This window comes from Panulirus ornatus, chromosome 70 (genome assembly GCF_036320965.1).
Source record: "Panulirus ornatus isolate Po-2019 chromosome 70, ASM3632096v1, whole genome shotgun sequence".
NCBI lineage: Eukaryota > Metazoa > Arthropoda > Malacostraca > Decapoda > Palinuridae > Panulirus > Panulirus ornatus.
This window is the reverse complement of record NC_092293.1, coordinates 10,294,985-10,315,148: the sequence shown is the minus strand read 5'-3', so window position 1 is coordinate 10,315,148 and position 20,164 is coordinate 10,294,985. Positions and strand designations below refer to the sequence as shown.

General features: G+C 40.5%; 1 non-coding gene and 1 pseudogene across 1 annotated transcript; both read right to left on the bottom strand.

Annotated features, from left to right (window-relative positions):
• Window positions 1–6,018: 6,018 nt before the first annotated feature.
• On the bottom strand, window positions 6,019–6,720 carry LOC139747764 (eukaryotic translation initiation factor 4E type 2 pseudogene; annotated as a pseudogene).
• Window positions 6,721–10,201: 3,481 nt separating this feature from the next.
• On the bottom strand, window positions 10,202–10,273 carry TRNAT-CGU (transfer RNA threonine (anticodon CGU)). Its single transcript has one exon. It is a non-coding gene; the product is annotated as a tRNA-Thr (tRNA).
• Window positions 10,274–20,164: the final 9,891 nt, after the last annotated feature.

Below are 20,164 nucleotides of genomic sequence, written 5' to 3'. Positions count from 1 at the left end.
GCCCTCTCTCGCAACCCATGATGTGGACGTGGAGACAGCCCGACCGGTTAAATTGGCTCCGTACCGAGTGAGCCCACAACGAGCGGCCATCCTTCGCACTGAGCTGAACTATATGCTTGAGCACGACCTGATTGAGCCATGTCAGTCAGAGTGGAGCTCCCCTGTTACTCTCGTATCCAAGTCCGATGGGACATATCGGTTCTGTATTGACTACCGCCGGGTTAATGAGTTGACAAGAACTGACAGTTACCCCCTGCCACGAGTGGAAGACCGCATAGATCGCGTCGGCAATGCTCGCTTCCTCTCAAAACTAGACCTCAGAAAAGGATACTGGCAGATTAGGTTGACGGAGAGAGCACAAGATATCAGCACCTTTGTAGTGCTAGGACAAACTTATAAGTGTAAAGTGATGCCTTTTGGCATGAAGAACGCCCCTGCTACATTTCAGCGACTTATGGACATCCTCATCAGAGACCTGCCTGGTTGTGTCGTCTACCTGGATGATATTGTGATATACAGTCAGAGTTGGGACGAGCATCTGCAGAGACTTGACGGCCTTGAATAAGGCTAACCTTGTTCTCAATTGGAACAAATGCGAGTTTGTGAAGGCCAAGGTGCAATATTTGGGTTATGTGATCGGTCAAGGTGAGCTAGCCCCACCGACTGCGAAGGTCCAGTCTTTATCCCAGATGAGTGCCCCCCGATCTCGAAGAGAACTGAGACGTTTTATGGGTATGGTTGGGTACTATAGGATGTTCATTGTAAATTTTGCAACAGTCGCAACCCTCTGACAGATTTATTGAAGAAAGATGTTAGATATGTGTGGAATGAGCAGTGTGAGATAGCCTTTCATCAATTAAAATCCATACTTTGTAATAGTGCTATTTTGCAGGCCCCTGATTTTGATCAACCTTTCAAGTTAGCTGTTGACGCCAGCAATGTGGGAGCCGGTGCTGTCCTCTTGCAGGAGGACGAGAACCATGTTGAGCACCCTGTCACTGTCTCCCGCGTTAGCGAGGTAGCGCAAGGAAACAGACGAAAGAATGGCCCAACCCGCCCACATACACATGTATATACATACACGTCCACACCCGCAAATATACATACCTATACATCTCAATGTACACATATATATACACACACAGACATACATATATACACATGTACATAATTCATACTGTCTGCCTTTATTTGTTCCCATCGCCACCTCGCCACACATGGAATAACAACCCCCTCCCCCCTCATGTATGCGAGGTAGCGCTAGGAAAGACACCAAAGGCCCCATTCGTTCACACTCAGTCTCTAGCTGTCATGTAATGATGCACCTGAAACCACAGCTCCCTTTCCACATCCAGGCCCCACACAACTTTCCATGGTTTACCCCAGACGCTTCACATGCCCTGGTTCAATCTATTGACAGCACATCGACCCCGGTATACCACATCGTTCCAATTCACTCTATTCCTTGCACGCCTTTCACCCTCCTGCATGTTCAGGCCCCGATCACTCAAAATCTTTTTCACTCCATCTTTCCACCTCCAATTTGGTCTCCCACTTCTCCTCGTTCCCTCCACCTCTGATACATATATCCTCTTGGTCAATCTTTCCCTGCTCATTCTCTCCATGTGACCAAACCATTTCAAAACACCCTCTTCTGCTCTCTCAACCACGCTCTTTTTATTTCCACACATCTCTCTCACCCTTACATTGCTTACTCGATCAAACCACCTCACACCACATATTGTCCTCAAACATCTCATTTCCAGCACATCCACCCTCCTGCGCACAGATCTATCCATAGCCCACGCCTCGCAACAATAAAACATTGTTGGAACCACTATTCCTTCAAACATACCCATTTTTGCTTTCCGAGATAATGTTCTCGACTTCCAAACATTCTTCAAGGCTCTCAGAATTTTCGCCCCCTCCCCCACCCTATGATTCACTTGCGCTTCCATGGTTCCATCCGCTGCCAGATCCACTCCCAGATATCTAAAACACTTTACTTCCTCAAGTTTTTCTCCATTCAAACTTACCTCCCAATTGACTTGACCCTCAACCCTACTGTATTTAATAACCTTCCTCTTATTCACATTTACTCTTAACTTTCTTCTTTCACACACTTTGCCAAACTCAGTCACCAGCTTCTGCAGTTTCTCACATGAATCAGCCACCAGCGCTGTATCATCAGCGAACAACAACTGACTCACTTCCCAAGCTCTCTCATCTACAACAGACTGCATACTTGCCCCTCTTTCCAAAACTCTTGCATTCACCTCCCTAACAACCCCATCCATAAACAAATTAAACAACCATGGAGACATCACACACCCCTGCCGCAAACCTACATTCACTGAGAACCAATCACTTTCCTCTCTTCCTACACGTACACATGCCTTACATCCTCGATAAAAACTTTTCACTGCTTCTAACAACTTGCCTCCCACACCATATATTGTTAAAACCGTCCACAGAGCTTCTCTATCAACTCTATCATATGCCTTCTCCAGATCCATAAATGCTACATACAAATCATTTGTTTTTCTAAGTATTTCTCACATACATTCTTCAAAGCAAACACCTGATCCACACATCCTTTACCACTTCTGAAACCACACTGCTCTTCCCCAATCTGATGCTCTGTACACTGCCTTCACCCTCTCAATTAATACCCTTCCATATAATTTACCAGGAATACTCAACAAACATATACCTCTGTAATTTGAGCACTCACTCTTATTCCCTTTGCCTTTGTACAATGGCACTATGCAAGCATTCCGCCAATCCTCAGGCACCTCACCATGAATCATACATACATTAAATAACCTTACCAACCAGTCAACAATACAGTCACCCCCTTTTTTAATAAATTCCACTGCAATACCATCCAAACCTGCTGCTTTGCCGGCTTTCATCTTACGTAAAGCTTTTACTACCTATTCTCTATTTACCAAATCATTTTCCCTAACCCTCTCACTTTGTACACCACCTCGACCAAAACACCCTATATCTGCCACTCTATCATCAAACACATTCAACAAATCTTCAAAATACACACTCCATCTCCTTCTCACATCACCACTACTTGTTATCACCTCCCCATTAGCCCCCTTCACTGAAGTTCCCATTTGCTCCCTTGTCTTACGCACTTTATTTACCTCCTTCCAAAACATCTTTTTATTCTCCCTGAAATTTAATGATACTCTCTCACCCCAACTCTCATTTGCCCTCTTTTTCACCTCTTGAACCTTTCTCTTGACCTCCTGCCTCTTTCTTTTATACCTCTCCCACTCATTTGCATTTTTTCCCTGCAAAAATCGTTCAAATGCCTCTCTCTTCTCTTTCACTAATAATCTTACTTCTTCATCCCACCACTCACTACCTTTTCTAATCAACCCACCTCCCACGCTTCTCATGCCACAAGCATCTTTTGCGCAAGCCATCACTGCTTCCCTAAATACATCCCATTCCTCCCCCACTCCCCTTACCTCCTTTGTTCTCACCTTTTTCCATTCTGTTCTCAGTCTCTCCTGGTACTTCCTCACACAAGCTCTCCTTCCCAAGCTCACTTACTCTCACCACTCTCTTCACCCCAACATTCTCTCTTCTTTTCTGAAAACCCCACAAATCATCACCTTCGCCTCCACAAGATAATGATCAGACATCCCTCCAGTTGCACCTCTCAGCACATTAACATCCAAAAGTCTCTCTTTCGTGCGTCTATCATTTAACACGTAATCCAATAACGCTCTCTGGCCATCTCTCCTACTTACATACGTATACTTATGTATATCTCGCTTTTTAAACCAGGTATTCCCAATCACCAGTCCTTTTTCAGCACATAAATCTACAAGCTCTTCACCATTTCCATTTACAACACTGAACACTCCATGTATACCAATTATTCCCTCAACTGCCACATTAGTCACCTTTGCATTCAAATCACCCATCACTATAACCCGGTCTTGTGCATCAAAACCACTAACACACTCATTCAGCTGCTCCCAAAACACTTGCCTCTCATGATCTTTCTTCTCATGCCCAGGTGCATATGCACCAATAATCACCCATCTCTCTCCATCAACTTTCAGTTTTACCCATATCAATCTAGAATTTACTTTCTTACACTCTATCACATACTCCCACAACTCCTGATTCAGGAGTAGTGCTACTCCTTCCCTTGCTCTTGTCCTCTCACTAACCCCTGACTTTACTCCCAAGACATTGCCAAACTACTCTTCCCTTTTACCCTTTAGCTTCGTTTCACTCAGAGCCAGAACATCCAGGTTCCTTTCCTCAAACATACTACCTGTCTCTCCTTTTTTCTCATCTTGGTTACATCCACACACATTTAGACACCCCAATCTGAGCCTTCGAGGAGGATGAGCACTCCTCGCGCTCCTTCTTCTGTTTCCCCTTTTAGAAAGTTAAAATACAAGGAGGGGAGGGTTTCTAGCCCCCCGCTCCCGTCCCCTTTAGTCGCCTTCTACGACACGTGAGGAATGCGTGGGAAGTATTCTTTCTCCCCTATCCCCAGGTATACACATATATATATATATATATATATATATATATATATATATATATATATATATATATATATATTTATTTATTCATTTGTTTTGCTTTGTCGCTGTCTCCCGCGTTTGCGAGGTAGCGCAAGGAAACAGACTAAAAATATGGCCCAACCCACCCCCATACACATGTATATACATACACGTCCACACGTGTATATATATACATGTACATGTATATACGTATATATATCTTTCTTTCTTTTCTTTCTCTCATACTATTCGCCATTTCCCGTTAGCGAGGTAGGGTTAAGAACAGAGGACTGGGCCTTTGAGGGAATATCCTCACCTGGCCCTCTTCTCTGTTCCTTCTTTTGGAAATTAAAAACAAAAAACGAGAGGTGAGGATTTCCAGCCACCCGCTCCCTCCCCTTTTAGTCGCCTTCTACGACACGCAGGGAATACGTGGAAAGAATTCTTTCTCCCCTATCCCTAGGGATAAGTAATCATCTATTCACCCATATATCCATAGCACCTTATATAACACATTTCTGCACAAGTAATTAAATATTAAGTAATCAATCCATCATATAACCTCTTTGTCGTATACCCTCCCTATTATCTATAATAAAATAATAAAATCCTAAATACCTGTAAATAAAAGGGAACACTTGAGCTTTCACCTTGACTTTCTATTGCTCTGATAATTTTCGTCCCACAAAGGGGCCCCTGAAACCAAAATATGCCTATCTACATAAGAAAAATGTACAACATTCTTTTTTTTTTTTTTACAAAATCCAGGATCATTACTTTTTTCCATTACTTTGTAATTAGCTTCAAAATACTTCCTCCCATTAAAGACAAACTGTAAATGACCAACAGCTTATATGCTGCCAAGAGGCACAAAAAATATTTTGCTCAGGGATAAAATACTATCACTTTAAACTCATTTCCTAAATTCCACTGATCAAACCAAAGGAAGAGCTGCTTGAGGATAAAAAAACACTTCGCTTAGGGATAAAACACGATCACTTTAAACTTATTTCCAAACTTTCATTGATTAAACCAAAGCAAGAGACTGCTTGAAGATGGTAAACACATTGTGGACAGTAGTTTGATTTACCATTTTTTGGTGGTCTAACTGTCTTGTTTGGGCCTGGTTGAAAAGCATGTCTTTGAAGCTTTAGCGAGTTAAGCATAAAGCTGAAGTATAGCTCACAGACATATATTTCTTAAAAGGAGTACAGCTTAGATATTCCCATCTAATTCTGTGTCGGCTTTCAAAAATGTATCAGAGAAAAGGTATGTGTTGCTTTGTAAACAATTCAGAACATACATCACCTATGTACATGACCACAACTGCAACTTGGCACAGATATATTCTCACTCACACAGATGCATAGAGTATGATGGTTGTCTCAACCTCTTCCCCCATCCTCCCCCAGAATCTCTTCTCTCCAAGGAGGTGGGGGGTGGGTTGGGTGGTGGCTGGAGGATAGAAACATCAGTGCAGGTCATGCCTCATGGGAGGGCCAGGTTTCCGCAGTAGGCTGGACGAGGAGTGGGTGTGCTTGAGAGAATCATTATGAGTTTTATATTCCATAACTGTATTGAGAGGAAGGTTAAGAACTCGCTTCAAAGTGTCACGGATTCGTCCTGTTGTTACTGTGTCCTGTGCACTTCGATTCCAAATAGAGATAATGTCCTCCAGAAATCTCACTGATATGACAGCACCAAAGATCTCATCTCCAACCATGAACTGTTCACCTAGCATTACCAATATCATGTTCTCTCAACACCGTGAAGCCAGTCCTTGGCGTAAACGAACAATCCATTTCCCTCCATTCTTATTACCAACATCTTCTCACATGGGCTTTATTCCATCTTTAAAAATATGTATATCCGAGTGTGAAGTTAGGTCAACAGGAAGGACTAAACGACTATCGTAACCCCAAAACTGTTCCATTGATGCAAATCTTCCAAGTAACCTGAGGTTCTGGTCATAATTTTGTGTTGTAGTCTGCTTTCCTGGTGCTCGACGACTGAACCATATACAATAAGTATACTGCACTCTATGCTCCCCACACTTAACTTCAACTGATGGCAATGGTTTTTCTGTCTCCTTTGAGTCGCGATTTCCACCCTCTTCTTCACCCGAGTCATCATTAGATTTACGAGCATCGTATTTGTTCACCATGGTGGACATGATATAAGAGTTGTCAACTACACAGTACTGTATTTATTTTATTTTGCTTTGTCGCTGTCTCCCGCGTTAGCGAGGTGGCGCAAAGAAACAGACGAAAGAAATGGCCCAAACCCACCCACATACACATGTATATACATACGCGTCCACACACGCACATATACATGCCTACACATCTCAACGTATACATACATATACACAAACAGACATATACATATATACACAAGTACATAATTCATACTGTCTGCCCTTATTCATTCCTGTCGCCACCTCGCCACATATGAATATGACAACCCCCTCCCCCCGCATGTGTGCGAAGTAGCACTAGGAAAAGACAACAAAGGCCACATTCGTTAACACTCAGTCTTTAGCTGTCAGATATAATGCAACGAAACCACAGCTCCCTTTCCACATCCAGGCCCCACAGAACTTTCCATGGTTTACCCCAGACGCTTCACAAACCCTGGTTCAATCCATTGACTGTACGTCGAACCCGGTATACCGCATCGTTCTAATTCACTCTATTCCTTACACGCCTTTCACCCTCCTGTATGTTCAGGCCCCGATCACTCAAAATCTTTTTCACTCCGTCTTTCCACCTCCAATTTGGTCTCCCACTTCTAGTCGTTCCCTCCACCTCTGACACATATATCCTCTTTGTCAATCTTTCCTCACTCATTCTCTCCATGTGACCAAACCATTTCAAAACACCCTCTTCTGCTCTCTCAACCACACTCTTTTTACTATCACACATCTCTCTTACCCTTTCATTACTTACTCGATCAAACCACCTAACACACATATTGTCCTGAAACATCTTATTTCCAACAAATCCACCCTCTTCCGCACAACTCTATCTATAGCCCACGCCTCGCAACCATATAACATTGTTGGAACCACTATTCCTTCAAACATACCCATTTTTGCTTTCCGAGATAACGTTCTCACCATCCACACATTTCTAACGCTCCCAGAACTTTAACCCCCTCCCCCACCCTATGACTCACTTCCGCTTCCAAGGTTCCATCCGCTGCCGAATCAACTCCCAGATATCTAAAACACTTCACTTCCTCCAGTTTTTCTCCATTCAAATGTACCTCCCAACTGACTTGTCCCTCAACCCTACTGTACCTAATAACCTTGCTCTTATTCACATTTACTCCCAGCTTTCTTCTTTCACACATTTTACCAAACTCATTCACCAGTTTCTGCAGTTTCTCACCCGAATCAGCCACCAGCGCTGTATCATCAGCGAACAACAACTAACTCACTTCCCAAGCTCTCTCATCCACAACAGACTTCATACTTGCCTCTCTCTCCAAAACTCTTGCATTCACCTCCCTAACAACCCCGCAGACCGACATTCATTGACAACCAATCACTTTCCTCTTTTCCTGCTCGAAGACATGCCTTACATCCTCGATGAAAACTTTCGCCTCTTCTAACAACTTGCCTCCCACACCATATATTCTTAATACCTTCCACAGACCATCACTATCAGCTCTATCATATGCCGTCTCCTGATCCATAAATGCCACATACAAATCCATTTGCTTTTCTGAGTATTTCTCACATACATTTTTCAAAGCATACACCTGATCCACACATCCTCTACCACTTCTGAAACCACACTGCTCTTTCCCAATCTGATGCTCTGTGCATGCCTTCACCCTCTCAATCAATACTCTCCCATATAATCTCCATGAATACTCAACAAACTTATACCTCTGTAATTTGAGCACTCACTCTTATCCCCTTTGCCTTTGTACAATTGCACTATGCACGCATTCCACCAATCCTCAGACACCTCACCATGAGTCATACATACATTAAATAACCTTACCAACCAGTCAGGCAGGACAGGAGAGAGAAGCTTGGTACAAGAGTCAGGCAGGAGAGGAGATAGAGGCTTAGGACATGAGTCAAGCAGGACAAGAGAGAGAGTTTTGTGACGGGATTCAGGCTGGACAGGAGAGAGACTTGACGCGAGAGTCAGGCTTGACAGGAGAGAGAGGCTTGAGAAGAGAGTCAGGCAGGACAGAGAGAGAGGCTTGGGACGAGCAGCAGACAGGAGAGAGAGGCTTGGGACGAGAGTCAGGCAGGACAGGAGAGAGAGGCTTGGGACGAGAGTCAGGCAGGACAGGAGAGAGAGGGCTTGGGACGAGAGTCAGGCAGGACAGGAGAGAGAGGCTTGGGACGAGAGTCAGGCAGGACAGGAGAGAGAGGCTTGGGACGAGAGTCAGGCAGGACAGGAGAGAGAGGCTGGGGGTGAGAGTCAGCAGGAGAGGAGAGGCACCACGTCAGTCTCTCGTCCCCTTACACAAGTCATCAAGTCTAGTCTCTCCTTTGCCACTCCAAACCTCCAGCCTGACCCAACAACACTGTTGTCTGCATGATGGAAGCACACATGAAATATTTACAAGAATTTCCTTTTCTACACTTGCCTCCAGAACTTTCTATCATGCTTGTAGGTCCAAAAGTTGACTCCAGGCCTTAGCACAGACACCATTGAGATCACCAGCCGGTCAAATGTATACTGTAAACACATAATGACAAAGGAAAACATACTTACGGTTACGTACATACATGCACGTATAACCTTAATGGTCAGGTCAAAGGTCAGGCCATCATAATACCTGAAGGTCGCACCGTCGTGTTCAGCCACACAGATCTTTCAGAGCTTCATGCCTGAGTACGATACCACATTACCAGCTTCCAATATTATACTACCTTTCCCGCCACACCACACAACAGCCTCACCTTAATGTCATGCAACATCAACATTTATATTTGGTCTCTGACGACAACCCCGCCACCACCAGCAGACCCATGCAGGCCCCCATGTCACTTACGTCACTACAGTTTCCAGGCACCACGTGGCATTTTAGTGGCTGTTAATTACCACTCCTCTGACTCAGGCAGCTTTCTTACCTTCCTGTCTCACCCAGACGTTGTCTGCTGGCTCTCACTCCACAAACATACAACCTCTCCTTCCCAGACATAACACATCACAACACCTTACTCCCACCACTTTGATCTTTTTCTTCGTGACAATATATTTTTCTGCGGAGAGCGTTACGCGCTTGCCCTGCCTTTGGCAAAATCTCGTTAGATGAACACATAAGCCAGAACTCTCTCTCTCTCTCTCTCTCTCTCTCTCTCTCTCTCTCTCTCTCTCTCTCTCTCTCCCCCAGCCCGCCACTATGGATGTAGATTGCGTGACTGAGTGAGAGCGATGAAGTTCTTGCCATATGACGGCGAGCCACTCTGCACCCCACACACCCACCCAACCACCCAGCACATATCAACTTGTCTGTCGGCTGATAGAGAGAGAGAGAGAGAGAGAGAGAGAGAGAGAGAGAGAGAGAGAGAGAGAGAGAGAGAGAGACAGACAGACAGACAGACAGACAGGCAGAGAGAGAGAGAGAGAGAGACAGAGAACCTGCCTACGATTATTTACAATCACAAAAAATACTGAAAACAAAGGCCCCGCCGGGAATCGAACCCGGACCAAGTGTTTACGAGACAGATGTGCTAACCACTACACCACGGAGCCACTTGTCAGTGGCGGAAAAATTTCTTATATATTACCAAACGTGATTGAGGACTTAAAGAATCTTGTACAAACATAATGGTTATTGTGATAGATTATTAGTTTATGATAAATATGTATTGTGTTGCATTATAATGGTTGTTCAGAACCAAGATCTTTAAGCTTGAATCCTGAAAGATTAAATATCAAAAAAGTTGTGAAAAACATAACCATATATATAAACAAACCACAAAATATATTTTCCTCTGGGTATCTGAAAAAAGAACGAAAAAAGAGCTAGTTTAAGGCAGGAGTATTTCATCTTTTAACAAAACATTTACATCTACGTCTCTTATCTTTCGTCATCATTTCTTATGTTTACTATCAAGAAATGTCTTTTATCTAACATAAAAATTCTGTATAGGTATTTGATTAATGTTCTCCAACGACGCGTTGTATAACTCTTCGTTAGTGAAGTTCATTTCGTGTAATGGATCATGCATTACAAAGTTGTGTCTATCCACACAAGTGTTACACGTCCCAGGTAAAGATATATTCTAGAGATAGTGTATATCTAACATATATATGTGTTTTATAAATATTTATAAAAAGTTTTCCTGAGGGACAATACCTAAGACTTTCGTATTAAAGTTGATCAGTTGTAAGTGATCAAGCATTACAAAGGTGTGTCCATTACCACAGGTGCTACTGATCCCGGGTAAAGGTATTTCACCATCTTTGTATCTTTAACCTTTCTAGTTATAGATGTTTCATCCCTGATTCCATCCTCACAATGGATGTATGTGGTTTGTGTTGTCTTAACATATCATTAGTCAGTTGAAGTGGAGAACATGCTTCTGAGCCTAGCCACTCTACTCTGTCTTCCACATGCTATTCAAGAGGTGTTACCGGATTCCGCCTATAAGTGTTTTGCACCGGGAGTAACAAGTTACCTACGGATGGCTTCTTCTTTTATTACTTTTGATGATTTGAAGAATTTGTGCAACATATTTGGTTTATGATATTAATAAGATTGTTAGATTCGCATATATTCTTTGTCATTTGATGAACTTCAGCTTGTTAGATTTGACTGTGTCTTGTTGCTATTCAGAAACATTTTCTCTAAAAAAAATACTTGATTTCAATTCATAAAGAATATTTTTAAGGAAAATGTCGATGATTTTTCATAAGCATTCATCGCCTCAAAAAAGCAAGTCTATTTTTCCCAGTATACTTAATGGATCTTTCTAGAATTTTGAAGAATATAAACTCATAACTTGTTTAAGACCTTCTAAACCTTGTGCTGATAATAACTACATTACTTTTCTGTAGGCAATATCGTTCTAGTGCATAAAACCCGGATAAAAAGCTTGTAATATAAGATTTGATGGTATTATGTTTAGGTTGTTGAAGATATTACCGATTTCTACATGTAAAACATTTATGTTATCTGCAAAATAGAAATCTTTATGTTAGATATGTTTATTTTACCGGTTTTATGTTACATACATTTCTGTACCTTGTGCTCCAGAAAAGTTATGGGATTTAATTCATTATCGTATAATTTGCTTAACATCAATGTCCCACGTACTTTCTATAGAAATCCAGTAGCAATATATTTTTTACATCTGGATTCTATGACAATCAATGATAGGTTCTCAGACTCAGTATAAGTGTAATTCATGTTGTCTAAGGTTCACTCTTGGGTTTACATTGCTGAACAACGTCAGTGTACAATGGCCAGTGATATTCACCGTAGACATATGTTTACACTGTGTACACATAGCAGGCAAACTACAGTATCATCTTAAGATGTGGAAATAAAACTATCAAGGCAGGAGAAGGATTTAGGTGTCATCATTAGTAGAGATGTAAAGCCAAGACAACAGTGTATTAATGTACGTAATAAGACTAACAGACAACTTGGTGTCATGTGTTAGTAGCAAGAATGAACAGGTAATATTACAGCTATAGTTAGTCACACACCACTTACATTATGACCTACAATATTGATCACTGTATTAGAGTGTACAAACATTTCTCCACGATTATTGAGCGAAGATGACAACATTGATAGCAAGCCTCAGAATCCTGCCTTATGATGAAGATAACAAGACTTGTAATGAGCGATATGATAGAGGTTTACAACACCAGGTATGTTTACTGATGATGATGCTACATCTTACTTACATTGTGGTGGTTGTATACACAACTTCTCTCCTTCTCTTACCTGGATTTATCACAGTGGATGAATATCCCACTGAGTTCCATCTGGTCTTTAAGTTTCCTGGCTTGCCTCTGTGTGTGTGTGTGTGTGTCTGTGTGTGTACAAGTAACTAAAAGACACGATACATACACATAAGGTTAAGAATTGGGGCAACACACATAACAGTCACAAAAGATGAGCTCACACACACACACACACACACACACACACACACACACACAGAGCGGCGCCAGGCTGGAGGCGGGGCATCGTGACGTCACAGGCAAGTCCCTCCCCCCGCCAGATCCAAACATGTGTTGTGTCTGGTGATGGCGGTTCAAGATTTCCCACATTTATATTGATCTTTACATTATCATCCACTCCCAAAGTCACCTGGCATTCTTGTGTTTCAACAACAGACGTGATATATGCAACACCAGGCAAACATTGTACCATTATCTGATAGGTTAATTGGTGCACAATCAAGAACCAGTGAATTTCATCGCCGCCATAAGTAAGTAAGGAAGGTGACTTTAATGATGATAAATACGACCTGGTATGGCTGTGTCTACACACTACCGCCATCTGGTCAACATTGTACATACCAACATTTAAACTGTGACATTCAACCACAAGGTTTAAAGTCGCTCATGAAAACGCGAACTTAAAATCTATCCATTTAAATCTACCATTCATCAATCAACATTTAAACACCGTCATTTGAACGTAAACCTTCCAGCTGCGTTATTTTACCAGAGTCCTTTAAGATACGTCATATAAACACGAAACTTAAATGTACGTTAAGTTTGTGCAAACCATCATTGAATCTCAAACTTTTGAATTAGAATTGTAATGAAAATGCGAACTTTTAACTCTGTCAAATTACAACTATTGTACAAAATGATTCACTTAATTGACAAATTTTAATGTCAGTTAATTTAACGATATCCTTTGTGGTTCATCTTTGAAACACAAACCTTTAAACTTTGTCTCTAGAACTGAACACAACCATTAAGTTTCATAACTGGAATGGAAATTTGGATAATCTATCAAAATTCGTCATATAACGCGAACTTTTAAATCCTTCCATTCAGTTGGGCCGTTACTTGCCTGGCTGCCATTCATAATATGTCCTTTTATATTGTATGTTGACTACGCTCTCATTCATTCGTCATTTGGATCGTCTCACTGATATTCCATTCATAAACTTCATTCCTAAAGCTTATTTTTGACCACCATGTTGTTTCCTTAAGGTTTATAATTCTTTGTGTATTTAATAATAGAAGATTCAATGATATTTCTCGTGGTACTGGAATTAGAGTTAATAATGCCATCTCAGTTATTAACTCTAACTCCAGCACCACGAGAAATATCATTGAATCATCTATTTCTGAATACACAAAGAATTATAATCTTAATATTAGTGATGGTCTATACAAATTGGATAACTTTAATGTTGATAAAATGTGTAAACAATTCACCTTCTTGTCCACATAATAAGTTTATGATACGCTTGTTGTCTGTCTTGGACAATCACATGTTTACCATATGGCGCCCTAGCTACGTCTCTTCCTTGTATATCAATTGAGTGTTATATTTCTCTCTTGCGTCTCCCTTGATGATGTGAGTATTACACGAAAGTGCACTTGGGAACTTATCGTGTTTATTTTCGAATAGTATGAAAAAAAAAAAAAAAAATATATATATATATATATATATATATATATATATATATATATATATATATATATATATATATATATATATTCTTTTTCTTTCATACTATTCGCCATTTCCCGCGTCAGCGAGGTAGCGTTAAGAACAGGGGACTGGGCCCCTGAGGAAACATCCTCACCCGGCCCCCTTCTCTGTTTCTTCCATTGGAATATTAAAAAAAAAAAAACGAGAGGGGAGGATTTCCAGCCCCCCCGCTCCCTTCCTTTTTAGTTCGCCTTCTACGACACGCAGGGAATACGTGGGAAATATTCTTTCTCCCCTATCCCCAGGGATAATATATATATATATATATATATATATATATATATATATATATATATATATATATATATATATATATATATATATATATATATATATTTATATATATATATATATATATATATATATATATATATATATATATATATATATATATATATATATATATATATATATACATATCCTTCAGTACGTTTACTTTCGATAATGAGGAACAGAAGAATAAGCCAAACAAGTAAATTTCGTCAAAGACATCTCTCTTTTCTTAACGCTGCCTCGCAAAGATTTTCATTAATTCAAATTGAAGAAACAGACGTATTTTCTATTGTCTGGTTAGCTCAGTGGTAGAGCGTGAGTCTCACACACTCAAGGTCGTGGGTTCGAGACCCACACCAGACATAATTTTTGTCTTTTTCTTGTTTCATTTTGTCCGCATCACATGTGTGCAACATTCAGTATGTTCGTCCAACGTTATAGTGAAGATCTTCACAATAAATTGGGGTTTTCGACCTTATCTGAAAGGGTCAGGTCCACCAAGACGTCCTTGAAATCTTCCAGAAGCTTCTGGCGATCCTCCTCCAACTGCTGGGCACATCAGAGTTAACATGGGCCGGACATCGGTTGTGGAACGACTTAATCTGCTTCCGGTAGTTAGCAGGGATGATAATGAGGGCTCTGACCTCATACCAGGTCAGCTTAGTTCCAGTCTATTGCTTAGTTCCAGTCTATTGCTTAGTTCCAGTCTATTGCAACGACAATAAAAAATTAAAACTCATTTCTTCGTGGAAAATTGAGAGGAAAACACGACAGCAACATGGAGATTTACCCTGTGGTTATTTTGCCGGCTAGTCGGCAACGGTCGGTCAAACACTATTTTGCCGTGGTAATCTCAGTGCTTCATATAATACTATGTCACAAAATATGTTCTTGGGGGCGTAGCTCAGTGGTAGAGCACTCGCTTGGCATGCGAGAGGTCCCGGGTTCAAACCCCGGCGCTTCCATTTTTTATTTGGGAAATTCATTGTTTTCAGTCTTATATATATATATGATATATATATATATATATATATATATATATATATATATATATATATATATATATATATATATATATATCGTCCGATCAGGGAAGTTAAGCAACGTTGGGTCTGGTTAGTACTTGGATGGGTGACCGTCTGGGAACACCAGATGCTGTTATCCCTGGGGATAGGGAAGAAAGTATACTTGCCACGTATTCCCTGCGTGTCGTACAAGGCGACTAAAAGGGTAGGGAGCAGAAGGCCGGAAATCCTTTACTCTCACTTTCAATTTTACAAAAGACGGAACAGAGAAGATATAAAGATATTGTAAAGATGTAACTAATATAAGATATAAGAATGAATGGAAGATACGGATGTAGCTGAAACAAGGAGTAATGAAGATTAAGGTGCAATGAAAATTATTCTGTGGTGAAGATAAATGTATATGTTAAAATTTTGTATTGAACATCAAGAAGTAATGATAATGATGAGAGTGTAGTGACGATGAGGGTTTAGTTAGGGAGTGGTGACAATTGCCTTTACAATGATAATAAGGAGGTAACACAATGAGGAACACAAACTTTCCAAAGCTACGTTCAAGTCAGACTTTGAACTAAGTTCGGTAAACAGAAGGATGATGTTAAGATGAGAGTGTAGTGAGGAAGAGTATAGTGATGATAAGGATATTGTCAAGATAGGTTGTGGCGAAGATACGAATGTAGTGAAGATACGAATGTAGTAGAGATAAGGGTTATCAAGGAGTAAAGTTTATTCAGAATGATTATGTAGTGAAGATAAGAACTATTTCTAGTGAACATCAGGGAGTACAATGATGATGGTATGGTAGAAATAACGGTGTAGTGAAGAAGAGGGTATAGTGAATTTATAATTAAGTGAAAATAAGCTAGTAGTGAAGATACACGTTAGTGAATATGAGGTTGTAGTGAACTTAACCTTATTGACCTGATCCCCCAAATCCTCCAAACTCCGTTCAAGGGCCGATCCAAAGCCAATCAAAAAGGCTATTTCTCTGTGTATTGTTAGTGGTGGTGGTGGTGTGTAGGTGTGTGTAATCATGTATTTGCACTGTATTAGGAGGGAGTTTTACACTCGTGGGGCCCCGTGTAAGTACGTTGTTTGTGTGAGCGGGTAAAATCTAAAGCCTTCCTTGAAACCAGCTTAGTCAAGATAAGGTCATATGAAGATGAGGTTGTAGTGAAGATTATAATAAGCCTTGCATAGTGAAGATAAAGGGATTAAGTAGAGGAGATGTAGTAAAAAAGATTATAGTGAACACAAAAGGATTCAAGCTAAGTGCAGGGTCGGCCTACGGGCTTGAACTTATATTTTAGGTCAAAGGCATCACCAGTACACCCCGGCCAGCCTTAAAGTTTATCCGTACACACACACACACACACACACACACACATAAGTATATATATATATATATATATATATATATATATATATATATATATATATATATATATATATAATATATATATATATATATATATATATATATATATATATATATATATATATATATATATATATATATATATATATATATATATGTGTGTGTGTGTGTGTGTGTGTGTGTGTTTGTATATATATTCACACTGTACCAGAAGCGTTGACAAAAGCTCATTTGGTGAAATCGTGTTTCCTCACATTAAATGTTATCCCAGATATCAAAAATTCTTCTCTTTGGTCTTTCATTTTCTATGTTTTCCACTTGACTTTCTTCACTCGAAGTGATTTACCGTTCATGTTTTAGATTAAACTATATTTGTCAATTGACCAATTCCCTCTCCCATCTCATCATGACGCTTCTTATTGTTCTTTGATTTGAATCTTCAGTTTTCACCTCTCCTTCAACATGATAACCTCTGAATCTGTGAGTGTGTAATTACCTATTTTTACTGTGTGAGGAGAGAGTTCTACACTCGCCAGGCCAAATCTCTAGAACATTCTGTACTATTATACAACTTGTAAGATTTATGTATGGTGTCTGCCTTAACCATGACCTCATTCTTCTTATTCCATTCATCAAACACTCTTATATAAACTTTAAAATTACTACTCTGAATATATTTGAACAATATTGCCCTAATTTCATGCTATGTTCTCTAGTTTTGTGTGTGTGTGTGTGTGTGTTCTCAGAAAGTAACTGTGTACTATTCAACAAGGATTTCGCAAAAGCCATTTACCTCATATCCTTTTATTTCGATGCTTGAAAATGGCTAAATTTTCGTCAAAGTAGTTTTTGTCATTAGTATTTATGATGATTTATTGATTCAAAAAGTATTGGTATTTCGAAACTATTTAGATCCTTCAACATCTCTAGCCATCTTCACTACACTATCAACACCACTAGCCATCCTGACTATTTCTTCGACACCTTTAGATTTCATCAAGTAATGATCGCAACAAAACTAAATGAATCCGTCTACATATCCGGATTTGTATGGGATTTAATCTGGATAGATCTGGTTATGTGACGTCACATAACCCAGGGGTATATAAGGCCGGCGGCGAGAGAAGTGTAATCATTTGAGGATGGGACTCCGTACCGACAACATCTCCTCTCACACTCTCCGGCAAGAAGAAAATTTGGTAAGTGCGCCTCAGGCCGGAATCAAAATGAGCGTTCCAGTTGTAAAGTTGACCCAGAAGGATGTGAATGACCTGGTGGTCATGAGAGAGGTGGGTCGGGGAGGCAACGCCAAGATTGAAACGGTGTTGTTCCGTGGATCGTGTTGCGTCATCAAAACCCTTCTGGACGGAGTGAGTTCGAAAAGTCTTATGGATGAAGCCGACATTCACAGGAGACTGGCTGGGGCAGGAGGAGCCCCTCTCCTTCGAGCAGTGTGCCGCAACCCCCCACTGATCATCTTAAGCCACACTGGCCAGCCTTATGATAAGTACATGAGAACATGTCGGTCGGACGAGGAACTGGTCGAGTCCGCCATCATGGTCGCTCGTCGGCTGATGGAAATCCATAAGAAAAACATTGTCCATAATGACGTCAAGGTCGAGAATGTGACCGTGACGATGGGTGAGAAGCCAGAGTTTCACATCATCGACTTCGGCTTGAGCGTTAAGAAGGGAAGCTGCGTTGAGTACAATGTTCCTGACCTGTGGTTGGCCCCTGAGGTCAGGGAGCGCAAGCCGGTCTCCCCAGCCAGTGACGTCTTCTCTTTTGGGCATCTAATGAGGCACGTGTCCATCCTGGTCAGGAAGCAGGGTGTGCGGGAAAGCCTCCAGGATCTTTACCAAACAGCGACCCACAGCGACCCCTCAGAGAGACCAGCTCTGCCACTTATTATTGGTGAGCTGAAGAAGGTGATGAGGTCAGTCCGCCGGAGGCGTACCAGAGGAGGGGGCCAACGGAACCAGAGGAAGGGCAGGAAATGAGGTGCCCTTCCTCAACTATCTACCTCACAATAACAACTTTGTTTTAGAGGAAATTATTATTTTTACATATCTTAAAACGGGATAGACCTTTATTTTAGAGGAAATTAAAATATTTATTTAAAACGGGAAAAAATTATGGAACTCGACATGCAACCACCTCCTCGTGGTGAGTTCTGGGTGATAAGAGATCAAACATCTCTTATCAGCTAAGAGTTGCATACAAACGTATTTCCTGATAAGTAAAAGACAACTGGATAATGTTCTTATGATCTTAAATGTTCTTAGAGTCTGGCTAGTATTATCTTGGAGGTCTTCTATCCCCTACAGCTCGGGCTGGGCCCAGACTGTATCATGGACAACGATAAATGGTCTTAGACGAGCTATCATGGACAGCGATAAATGATTTAGCCTAACTATTATGGACAACGATAAGTGATCTTAGCTTAACCATCATGGACAACGCTGAATTATCTTAGCATAGCCGTCATGCAAAATGATAAATGATCTTAGCCTTACTATCATGGACAACGATAGATAATCTTAGCCTTGCCATCAAGGCCCATTTTCAGTCGTCCATCATAAATTTGCATGTTATTCTAATATCATTAGTAGTTTGAACCTTATAAAAGACTGACTTGGTCCAGTTGTATGTTTTCATACAAGAACAAATTGAAGTGTCCCAAGCATTTTGAAATGGCATTTGTACTACTTAACTCTCGATGTTAGTGAAAACATGTGAGATAACCACGACTGAGCAGCTTTCCTGTGTGCTGTGAATTTATTACCTTCCTTTTTCCTCTCTCTCTCTCTCTCTCTCTCTCTCTCTCTCTCTCTCTCTCTCTCTCTCTCTCTCTCTCTCTCTCTCTCTCTCTCTCTCATCAAAATATTCGAAATTATGAAATTCAATGTAGCCAAACTTCTGAATTACTTGTTTGTCTTGTAAAGTTGATCGTAGGTTTTTTTTGATATATATATATATATATATATATATATATATATATATATATATATATATATATATATATATATATATATATATTCTATTTATTCATTTTGCTTTGTCGCTGTCTCCCGCGTTAGCGAGGTAGCGCAAGGAAACAGACGAAAGAATGGCCCAACCCACCCACATACACATGTGTATACATAAACGTCCACACACAGTACATATACATATCTACACATCTCAATGTATACATATATATACACACACAGACATATACATATATACCCATGTACATAATTCATACTGTCTGCCTTTATTCATTCCCATCG